We start from the raw sequence: 12,460 nt of genomic DNA on the forward strand, positions 1-12,460 counted from the left end.
AAAACATCAAATTCATTGGACTGAATCAAAAAATATGAAATATGTCATATGTCTTAATGAGACACATGCAAACTAGAGAAGGTAAAATAAAGAATCCCCAAGAAAAGTCACTGCTGTAGTGCTGTTTCTGGCAGTTCAGTGGTCTGGAATACTTCCTCCAAAGTGAAAAACATGAGTGCATGCAGATTCACCTTGTACCACTCACAACAAACAGTAAGGCACAATATTGGGGGGGAATCTTTGGATTTGGGGGGTCACACCCAGCAATGCACAGTGATTACTCCTCACTCGGCACTCAGACCCCTCATGGTGTTCAGGAGACTATATGGGATGCTGGGAATCGAACCCAGGTCAGCCGCATGCGAGGCAAATGCCCTACCCGCTGTGCTATTGCTCCAGCCCCAGAATCTTTGGATTTTAAAAAGAGTGAGTGTTATGCTCTGGCCCATTTAGGTAGCCATAATGCTGGCTTTTTCTGTAAGGCATATAAAAAGACTGAAGCAGAACCTTATCACCCAGGGAAATCCAACAACACTTGAAAAGCAGTGACAAATTCTAGTAGAAGACAATGCTTCCTTCATTTTATGGCAAAGGAAATTTCTCTTCCAGAGATAACAAGTCTCCATTCGAGTAAGTGGCTGAGATATTTAATGCAATCTCAGCTGCCCGTTATGAGCTGAATGTCATAAGATCCTCCAAACCATAATCTGAGCTTACACAAGAGCAGTCCTATATCAAATAGAAATAGGATGCAATAAAAGTGAGTTTGAGCAGATCCAAAAACATGGTTTTTCTTAGATTGCGACCCAGATTCTTCTGATATTTACTGCTTGGGTTTTGTCTCCTTATCTTGAACCAGGTAACCAAGTTCCTATAAAGTTCTCTGTGTACTGACACAAGCTGGAAATGATTTGTTCTTGCATTAAAATCCTCATTGGGGATGTACCTGACAATAATACATAAATGAAAGGAAATGTTTTCAAAGATTTTCAGCAGTGTTTCGATGCTTGCTTTTTTTGAATTGAGAGGTGATCAGGGCTCTCTGTGTACATTCATTCATAAACTGTAGCAGGTGGTTTTCCTGTAGGCAACTTGGAAAAGAAAAGAATTGGTGATAAGATTCATGGATGAACCTCTCAGAGAAGAGAAAAAGTATGAAGATCCATGTATGCCATATGAATGCTTGGAAAGGGTGCAAAAAAGAAGAGTAGAAATGACATCTCACCTTTATGTTCATTGCAGCACTATTCACAATAGCCAGAATCTGGAAACAACCCAAGTGCCAGAGAAAAGACAACTGGTTAAAGACACTTTGTTACATCTACACAGTGGAATGCTATGCAGCTGTTAGGATGAGATGTACTGTAGCACTGTCCTCCCGTTGTTCATCGATTTGCTCAAGCGGGTCCAGTAACGTCTCCATTGTGAGACTTGTTCTGTGTTTGGCATATCGAATACATCACGGGTAGCTTGCCAGGCTTTGCCGTGCAGGCAAGGTACTCTTAGTAGCTTGCCGGGCTCTCCAAGAGAGATGAAGTCATGAAATTTGCATATAAGTGGATGGTCATGGAGAGTATCATGCTAAGTGAAATGAGTCAGAAAAAGAGAACAGACATAGAATTACTGCACTCATTTGTGGAATATATAAAGTAACATATTATGAGTAGAGTAACATACTATGAGACTGACACCCAAGGACAGTAGACACAAAGACCAGAAATATTGCTTTATAGTTGAAATCCTACCTCATGGATCTGGGGGTGAAGGCAACTGGAATAGAGAAGGGATCACTAAGAAAATGATGGTTGAAGGAATCATTCGGGATGGGAGATGTGTGCTGAAAGTAGATAAAGGACCAAACGTGATAGCTTCTCAGTATCTGGTTTGCAATAGCAAACCATAATGCTCCAAAATAGAGAGAAAGTATGGGGAAAATTGTGGTGAGATGGCGGGGGCTGGGATTTGGGGACATTGGTAGTAGAAAATGGACAGTGGTGAAGGGAATAGGTATCCTATCATTGTATGACTAAAACTCAAACATGAAAGCTTTGTAACTGTATCTCGTGGTGATTCAAAAAAAATAAAATGCTTGTAAAGGAAATTCACTTAGAAACGAGTTTGCATAATAGGGAAGATAGCTGATTTGGTGGAGTGTGCCTCTTATTATAATATTTGCACAAGATAATCATCAAGAAATTGGTACTAAAGGCTGCACATGGGTTAAAAAAATATTTGTTCCCACAGTGAGGCCTATATCTCATAAAAATATGGTATTATTTCCAGGAGGGACTAGCTATTCACCTGGTAATCAACTATTTATATTAGATTCCTTGCAACAAGACAGAGACAGTTAATTATCTTTGCTGTAATAGAGTCTGTGGACATAAGATTTGTTTTCTATGATCAGAATGTTTCTGATAGTACTACCATCCATGATGGTATGGATCTTTTTTTGTTTCTTTTTTATCTTCCCTCCCTATCTCTCTCCTCCCCTGTCCTTATTTCTGTCCAAGGAATTTGTTTCAAAGCAAAAGAAATATAGCACTGGATTTGCATAATGATTTCAAATATGCCAGTTTTACATTATACATCCCACCCACCAGAAGCATCTAATATGGAAGGATAATGGAGTAACCTACAGAAGACTGAGTTCTAGTGCCAATTGGAGGGGGAAAAAAACACTGAAAGATGTTTCCTTTAATATCTTCTGTATATGCCAGTACATAGTACTGTTTCTCCCAAAATATAGTTCAAAAATCAAGGAGGGTGTATGTAGTAGAAGTATTTTTCTCATCACTACATCCAGTAATCCATTCACAGTTTGTTTCCAGAAACTACAGCTTTGATTTCTGCTATTTGGAGGTCTTACTTTCCAACAGAGGGATATTTCCCCACAGATCACAACTATGGTTCCACTAAATTGGAAGTTGAGACAGCAACCTGCCACACTGGGCTGCTTCTCTATGAAACTAATCAAAGAAAGGGTTACTGTTCTAGAATTTTGTTTTGTTTTATTTTTCATTTGGGGGACACACCCAAAAATGCTCAGGAGTTACTCCTAGTTCTATGCTCAGGAATTACTCCTGGCAGTGCTCGGGGGACCATATAGGATGCCAGGGATTAAACCTGTGTTGGCAGTATGCAAAGCACTGTACAATCCTCTGTCCCCTATTCTAGATTTGTTTTTAAATAGATGCATATGAGTCGCTAGGAAAAGCTTTTAATTCTGAATGCATAATTGCCTTTTTTTAATTTTTTAATTTTTTTATTTTTTTGCTTTTTGGGTCACACCTGGCGATGCACAGGGGTTACTCCTGACTCTGCACTCAGGAATCACCCCTGGCAGGGCTCAGGGGACCATATGGGATGCTGGGAATCGAACCCAGGTTGGCCACGTGCAAGGCAAACGCCCTACCCACTGTGCTATCGCTCCAGCTCCCAAATTTTTTTATTTTTTAATTAATCACCATGATGTGCAGTTACAGACTTACAAACTTTCGTGATTATGTTTCAGTCATAAAATGATTGAGGGCCCATCCCTCCACCAGTGCATTATTGCCTTTTTATCTTTTTTAGTCCTCCAAAACATACAAGTCCTCCACATTACATTATTTCTGTTGTTTGTTTTTCTGACTAGAATCTGACTGATACCATAGTTTCAGTCCTGAACTAAGAAATGAGAAAAAATTACTAAATATTAAAATTGTGTGAAACAAAATATTACAGCCTATGATTTTAAGAAATGTGTCAAATTTATTGTATTATATTTCACTCCATTTGAATTTTGTTTTTGTTTTTGTTTTTTCCTCTCCATGGTGCTGGTGATACAACCCTGGAAGAAGCATGTTCTCTACCACAGAGCTACGTCCCCAGTCTACTGGCATGCTTCTCTTTGCTTGTTTCAGGGTTTTAACAATTAATACATCTAAGCACACCAAAATATATGTGTGCTGTGTGTGGTATATGTGTATGCATATATGCCAATGCATATATCAAACATAAATATACAAATATGTCACTGGAGACTGGAGTGTGCACTGTGGTGTGCCACTCACTCACTTCTCACCATCAGGACCAATTCAACTGTTGTGTCATCTTGAAGCTGAGTCTTCCCCTTAGGAATTTCCCCCAGTGAAAATAATTGCCTCACCCACTGTCATAATAACTTTCCACCATTTTGTTATATCCAATGAACATTAGGACACAAAGACTATGCCTCTTTGTCTCAATCAAGTACGTCACTAAAAGGACATCTTTTCTCCAGGCTCCCCCTGAGATCAAAAAAGAACTAAGCTGCAATACTGGGTGAAACTTGTCCCTCGGTCCCGACTTATGGTCCTTTTTTTTCCATCTGTGGCATTCCTAAAAAACTAGGCTCCAATAAATTCCAGTATGCAAATCAACATCAGGCTATTTCCTGTAGAACACAACCCAAGATAGCCAGAGTAATAGGACAAGCAAGTAGGCACTCGCCTTGCATATGGCCAACTGAGGTTTGATCCCCAGACCCAATATAGTTCTCCAAGCCCAGCTAGGAGTGATCCCTGAGCTCAGAGCACCCTAGATGTGGCCCCAAAACAAAACAAAAGATCACAGTCCAGTATAATCATATATTTTGACATTACTTGTTGTTTGGATTAGTGATCCCATTTGTAAATAAATCAGAACTATCTTCTTCCTAGCTGAGAAAAAAATCACAAGCAGAGTTGTGTAAATGTTTGCTGAAAGAGGTTAAATTTTAAAAACAGTTTCCTCACTCTCTCAGCATGGAGATATCTATTTTGAAGCTGTTGCGGCCTTTAACAGAATAAGTTAAGCTACATTAAGTCCAAGAGTGTCTTCAGCTACGAGGTGATCTTCACAAACAGAATCAAGAGCCTAGAAATCTGGGCTAAGGAGATTAGAACATTTCCTGAGTGCAATATTTATAGATCCATATCTATAAACTCTATTTATTTCAGCGCACACCAGGCTTCCTGGACTCCAAATAGCCATGGAGTTTCACTTTGTATCAGAGCTTCCATAGCACCTTTCCAGAGTGGGAGAAGATAAACTGTTTCCACACCATTAAATGCTCCATATTAACATACTATAATAGTATTTGTTACAAACTCTGTGCAAAATAAATGTTAACTATGGAGGTCTATTGTTTTAAAATGGAAACAGATGACATCTCAAAACTTTAAAAATTGTGAAGTATTTTTTTGAATCACAGTGAGATACACAGATTAAAATATGCTAGGTTTTTAATAAATATGCTAGGTTTTAGTGTTGGTTTATTTAAAGCAGAAAATGCCTTCCTGTCCTCTTCATCTTTCCTGTCCTTGACCTTTCAACACACGTATAATCTGTAGCACTCAATTAAATCCTTCATTATTTTAATTGCAATTACTTATCAACTGCTTTTATTGTTTGGTATCAGTTTTTTATTATTATATTTTATTTTTCAGGGTTGGAGCGATAGCACAGCAGGTAGGGTGTTTGCCTTGCACGTGGCCAAGCTGGCCGACCCAGGTTTGATTCCTCCACCCCTCTTGGAGAGCCTGGTAAGCTACAGAGTGTATCACACCCACATGGCAAAGCCTGGCAAGCTACCCGTGATGTATTCGATATGCCAAACACAGTAACAAGTCTCACAATGTTACTGAATCCACTTGAGCAAGTCGATGAACAATGGGAGGACAGTGACAGTGATTTTATTTTGTACACAATTTATTATAGAAAATCATATTGAAAATATCATTTTTAAAACTTCTATTAGGCACTTGCCATGCCTTATTCTTCTTCATATCCCCTATGATCCTGTCTACCAAGTGCAGATTCAATTAATAAAGGCAAATATCTAATTTCAAAAGCACACAAGTGTAGGGAATATTAGTAGGGAACATAGTAATTCTACTTGTATATATGCAGCATGTACATAAATATATGCATATATATACACATACACATTAGTGTTTTTAATTTTTCTTTAAATGCCAGTTCAAGGACTAGAGAAAGAACTCAACAGATTAAATACATGCTTTTTACATTGGAGTTCCAGCACTACATACCACACCCAGAAACAAACTCTGCCAGGAGCAATTTCCAAGCACAAAGTCAGGAGTAGCTCCTGAGAATCTATGGATATGACCCAATATCAAAAAATTTAAAATAAATTTCTACTCGAAATCCCACTTCCTACAGAAAGTGTTAAATATAGCAGCACAAAAAAAATTTCAGAAGCAAATAGAAAGAGCTCAGTTACTACAATGCTTAGAAATAAAATATTTAAAATTTTTCCTGTGAGAGGTTCCTAAAATAAATATTGCATTTTCATTGGATTAAAACTTCTGCTTTATTATGGTTTTTAAAATTCTAGTCCTTGGGGCTAGCATGAAAATGCAGTGGATAGGGCACTTGTTCTGCATGCAGCAGACCCAGGTTCAATCCCCAGTACCCCCAAGCACCACCATGAATGGTCTCTGAGCATAGTCGGGTATGGCCCAAAAACAAACAAAAGAAAATTCTAGATCATTTGTTTTTAGCTTTTTTTTTGTCATGCCATTCCTCTTTATTCACAAGTGGATGATAGATTAAAAATTGGCACTAAGCATTTTAATTCACACATTGAAATTATTTGTGCTGTTATTCTGCTTTTCATATCTAATATATGTTATATAGAAGTTTAGAAAGCACAAAAGAAACCTCTAAAATGACATAAAAAATCAAAAGTTTTGAATGATTAGGAAAATTCTAAAGATGTTTTAAGTGGAAAAATACATTGCAAAAATATACAATATGGGTTTATATAAAACGTGTCCAATGAACTAGATTAAGGAAGAGATATCAACTACTAGTAGTATTAGCTGATATAAATGTGGTTATCACTGTCACTGTCACTGTCCTCCCGTTGTTCATTGATTTGCTTGAACGGGTTCAGCTTTTTTTTTTTTTTGAAAACTCTTGGGAAAACAAACCGAAGAAAACAATGGAAGTTGAGAAAGTAAGATTCATCGTCAATGGAAAGGAATGGAAGATAAAGGAGAGAAAAGGGCATGGTAAGAAACACCTGAAAGGTGAAACAATTGACAACATCAAACTATTAAAAGAAGAAACCCTTGAAGGGACATTTGACATATATTAGTCCCTCTGCTTCCTCGGACACTGTACAGTTGCAGGCACTTTGCGCAAAAAAAACTAACACAAAGGCAGCCCCTCTCCCTTCTCTACAGCCAATCTTCTCAAAAATGTCTTTTTCCCCCTCTCCCTTTTCTCTCCACTGCATAGCCTCCTTAGCCCTGGCCATCTCCCCTAAGCGCCTCCCCAAAAACAACTGCTTGGATCAGCTCCGCTTTGGTACTTCCTGGTGTCACTCTGTTTCTGGCCCAAAGTGCAATACTTCATCTTTGACCCACAGATTTCTCCTGATCTCCAGACCATGTAACAGCCCATCTCTTGGAAATCTCAAAATCACCTCAGCATATACAAAATCTGATTTATTCTGTCTCAGTCAAGTCTGACTGATTCTGCTTCCATCAACTCTCCTAAACCTATGACTTATTCTTGTCCCAGAACTTCACTTCATGCCTATTCAGGGTTTACTTGCGATGTTGGAACGGCCCAACTGGTTTCCCTGGACCCATTCTCCATCCAACTGATAGTGCAAGCTTGTCTCATCAGGTTAATGCCTTCAATGGCTTTCCATTGCTGTCAGGTTATGTACAAACACCTTAGCACACTTGGTTCCATTCTCCCCACCCACCGTCCTCCTAACAGGGAAGCCAAATCACTCAGTCCCATAAGATGCCATTCACAGCCCATCTGTGTGAAAGACAACTGCCAAGATAAACATTTTTCATATACCTTTTGGCCATCTGCATGTCTTCTTTAAGGAAATTTCTATTCATCTTGTGCCCGGATTTTTTTATGGGTTTGTTTTTTTTTTTGTTTTTGCTTGTAAAGTCCTATTCTACTAGTGCTTTATATACCTTGGAAAGAAACCCTATATCAGATAAGTGTTGGGCAAATGTTTTGTCCCAGTCTGGGGGATGTCTTTATATTCTGGTCCTCATTTCTTTGGCAGTGCAGAAGCTTCATAGTTTGATGTATTTTGATTTGTTTATCCTTGCTTTCATTTGCTTGGCAAATGGCATTGAAGATTCCTCTCACTTCAATGACATGGAGTGTTCTACCTATGTTTTTCCCAATATAATTTATGGATTCACGTTTAATATCAAGGTTATTAATCCATTTTTATTTTATTTTGTGCATGGAGTTAGAAAGGGTCTGAATTCTTTTCTTTTCTTCGCATGAGGCAGTTGCAGTTATCCCAACACTATTTGTTGCTCTGCTTTTTACCTTTTGTTCCTTTATCAAAGATTTACTGTCCACATACCTGGGGACCAATTTCTGGCCTCTCTATTCTATTCTTTTGGTCTGAGAGTCTATCCTTATTACAATATTACTGTTTTTATTGCTACAGCTTTATACTGCAGTTTGAAGTTGGGAAAAGAGAAGCCCCTTATCTTCTTTTTACTTAGGATTGTTTGATTATCCAGGAGATGAGGGCGTATTTCTCCATACAAACTTCAACAGTTTGTTCTTTTTTAAATGTCATGGGTGTTTTTATAGGGACAGTACTGAACCTGTATAATGCTTTGGACAAGATTTTCATTTTGACTACCTTAATCCTCCAATCCCTGATGTGTTTCCATTGCTTCTCCTCTTTTAGGAGTGATTTATAGCTTTCTTTGTGTAAGTGTTTCACTTTTTTTATTAAGCTGATTCCCAGGTACTTAATTTTCTGAGACACAACTGTGAATGGGATTCTTTTTTAATATCTCTCTTTCTCATTATTGCATATATATAGAAGACACGGGATTTCTATGTGTTGATTTTGTAGCCTGCACTTTACTGTATTGTTTTTAAGAGCTCTTTGGTACAATCTTAAGTTTTCTAATTATAGTAACATGTTATATAAAAATCGTGAGAGTTTGACTTGTTTTCTAATATATATGCCCTTAATATCTGTTTCTTGCCCAAATTCTATGGCAAGAACTTCCAATACTATATTGAATACTAGTGGTATCATACCAGTGAGACTGTCACACTTGACAAAGAACAAAAACAATCAATGTGGGGGAAAAGAAACCCTCATTCACTCCTGGTGGGAAAGTTAACTAGTACAGCTTTTTTGGAAAACAGTATGACACCTCTCCGAAGTCTAGGAATTGAGCTTTCATATGATCCAACAATTCCATTTCTTGGCATCTACCCCAAAGGCCCAAAAACCGTAATCAGAAAAGACAATGACACCTCTATGTTCATTGCAACACTATTCACAGTGCTGGAAATCTGGAAACAACCCAAGTGTTCAAGAACAGATGACCAGATAAAAAAAAACTATGATACATTTACACAATGGAATACTGCTCTACTCTAAGGAAAGATAAATCATTCATTTTGCTGCTACATGGATGGATCTGGAGAGTATTATGCTTAGTGATGTTAGTCAGGAGGGGGACAGACACAGAATGATCTCTCTCATATGCCGGATATAAGAGAAAAAAGTAGGGTATGACAAACGCTCAATGGCAACAAAAACTGAGAGTTGGTCTTCAGTAGGAAGCTTACCTCAGGAGGAGGAAGTTTGGGTTGTTGGGATTGGGGGAGGGGGCACTAGGACAATGGTAGAGGGAAATAGATTGGGGGTGGTGGGGAAGGGAGTGGTGATAGAATGGCATATGCATGAAACCCTATCATTAACAGTACTATAAACCATAGTGACTAAAAAAAATTTTTTATTTGAAAAAAAAAGAAAAGAAAGACAAGTGCCAGGGTAGAGAACCCCAAACTCAACATGTCAGTTCAGAACTCAACATGTCAGTACAGAACCCCAAACTCAACATCTCAGTTCTGCTTCAATCACAAGGCAAAAAGCATCCACCTGGTTGCACCATATTTCCTACCTATGCCTTTATTTGATACTGTTAACCCAGTGAGTCCTTCTGTTCTCAGTTTAGGTAGCACTTACCTCAGGAGGCTCTCCCTTACTCACTCACCTCCCAAGTTTGGATTAGGAGCTTGCCTAAGATTTGTATTTAGGACTCTCTGGTTAACTTCCACTATTATACTTATTCCTCAATCTTACAATTGGCTGTTTACTTTCCTGACTCCTCTTTGAGGCTAGATGTTCTAGTCATATTTGTATCTCTAGTTCATTGGGTAGTGTCTGGCACAGTATAGATACAAAGTAAAGCTATCTGGTGTGTGTGTGGTGGTGAGGGGAGGGTTATGGAGTACACACTGGTAATGCTCAGGGTTTACTTCTGGCCCCGTACACAGGAATCACTACTAATAGAGCTTTGGGGAATCATGGGAGGTGCTCAGAATAAAATCTGCGTTGGCCATGTGGAAGACAATTACTTTATACACTGTTCTATCATTCCCACGTGAAAAGTGAAAAAAGTACTTGAGCGGGAGACCCCTAAGCTATGCTCAGAGAGCCTTGGTGTTGCTCCCAGGGATATTTCTCACCCTCCAGATTGTATCTATTTTCAAAAACTCAGGGGGAAGCCCTAGCTAACTCTATTTGTGGTTTCATTGGATACTGGAAAATTGGTTAATGACATGGAGAGATAAGATATTGTTGGGCTTTCCCATTCAATATGCAGAATGCAAAATTATCAGCCAGTGACGAGACAATCCATTGGAAAATGGCTTCTATTTTTGAAGAAAAGGAAAGAATTAAAATTTAATGATAACTGTGTAACAGTTAGATGCAATGTGAACAAGAAAATAAAGATGTAATGTGAACAAGGAAATCAAGAACGAAGAAAAGAATCTCAAAGCTTTAGCATGTTTATACATTTGTCTGTCCTTAAATAATTGTCAGCACATGCCCAGTAGTGAAAAATTTGCTGGCAAGTATTTTTCCCACCAAAGAGTTCACTGGCAGGTCTGTGGGAGCCATGATACAAATTTATAACAGCTCTTAATGCCATTCTGAAAAAAAAGTTTTGCCATATTTTTCTATATAATCATCACAGATTTTTTTTTTTGCTTATTGGGTCACACCTGGCGATGCACAGGGGTTACTCCTGGCTCTGCACTCAGCAGTTACTCCTGGCGGTGCTCAGGGGACCATATGGGATGCTGAGAATCGAACCCGGGTCAGCCGCGTGCAAGGCAAACACCCTACACACTGTGCTATCGCTCCAGCCCCTCACTACAGATTTTTATGCCAATTTTTTTTTGCAAAAAAAGTGAAGGGGGCAACCATTATTATGTAATGCTGTGTGTGTGCTGATGTAACTTTAAAGTCACCTTATTAAACTTTATGCCATGCAATTAACATTCACATAACACAGGTGAATGAATAAACATTAAAACTAAGTCATATGAGCCAGAGAGATAGTACAGAGAATAGGGTGCTTACCATAAATGCAGGTGACCTGAGTTTCATATCTGACAACCTACATGGTCCCCCAAGTCTGCAAAGAATGATCCATGAGCTCAGAGCCAGAATTAAACCCTGAGTACTTCTGGTTGTGACAAAAAATAATAATAATAAAAAAACTTGAATAATCCAAATTGACATACATCATTTCTTTGTGAGAGTTAAACAAAAATTTCTCCAGTTTGAAGAAAAAAAGCTATCACATTAGCTACTGATCTCTGCATTAAAGTTGAAATATTCCACTTGAGAAAATTAACTACAATATTGGAAGTATGAACTTTTAAAAAATTGAGTTTTCTGGTTCTACTGCTATGGGAGGGCTGGCCCCAGCACAATTCAGATGAGACGTGTTTCCTTCATCACTCTGCCACAGCACTCCATCTTTAGATCCAGTGAGTGCATCCCCATCTTCTTGAAACTTTGAGGACAGAAGTTTCCAAGTCTTTGGGGTCAGGAAGGTGTGAGCAGGTTCCTAAGCCGTGCTCAGAGAGCCCGAGAAGGACCTGCAGGCAGTTCTCAGTCAACAAGGCCACATGACCAGGAGTTCAATGGAAAGGGCTCAAGGTTGCTGAGGAGGCTGTTCAGTCCAGGTTCTTTGTGCCAACAATTATCTGGGCCACACCTGTGGTGCCTAAGGGCCTCCAGCATTCACCTAATGGTATTCAGGGGGCTTTGTGGTGCCAGAAAGCATATCAAGGTCAGTGGCATTCAAGACATGTGCCTTAATCCCTGTACAGCCATTAGGTACTTAATCTCTTCAGCTCCTCCCTGTCCCCCACAACTCTTAATTACCCATATACATAACAGTTCCAAAGACAGGTACTTATAATTTCCAACAAGAGTCCATTGGTGGTCACTGCTCATCATGCTCATTATAGAAACAGTGGAAATGGTCTTTAAAGAACTTATTTATAGGGCTGGAGTGATAGTAGAGCGGGCAGGGCATTTGCCTTGCACAACAGCAGACCCGGATTCAATTCCCAGCATCCCATATGATCCCCCGAGCACTGACAAGAGCAA

The sequence above is a fragment of the Sorex fumeus genome, unplaced genomic scaffold, assembly GCF_029834395.1.
Source record: "Sorex fumeus unplaced genomic scaffold, SorFum_2.1 ptg000014l, whole genome shotgun sequence".
Lineage (NCBI taxonomy): Eukaryota > Metazoa > Chordata > Mammalia > Eulipotyphla > Soricidae > Sorex > Sorex fumeus.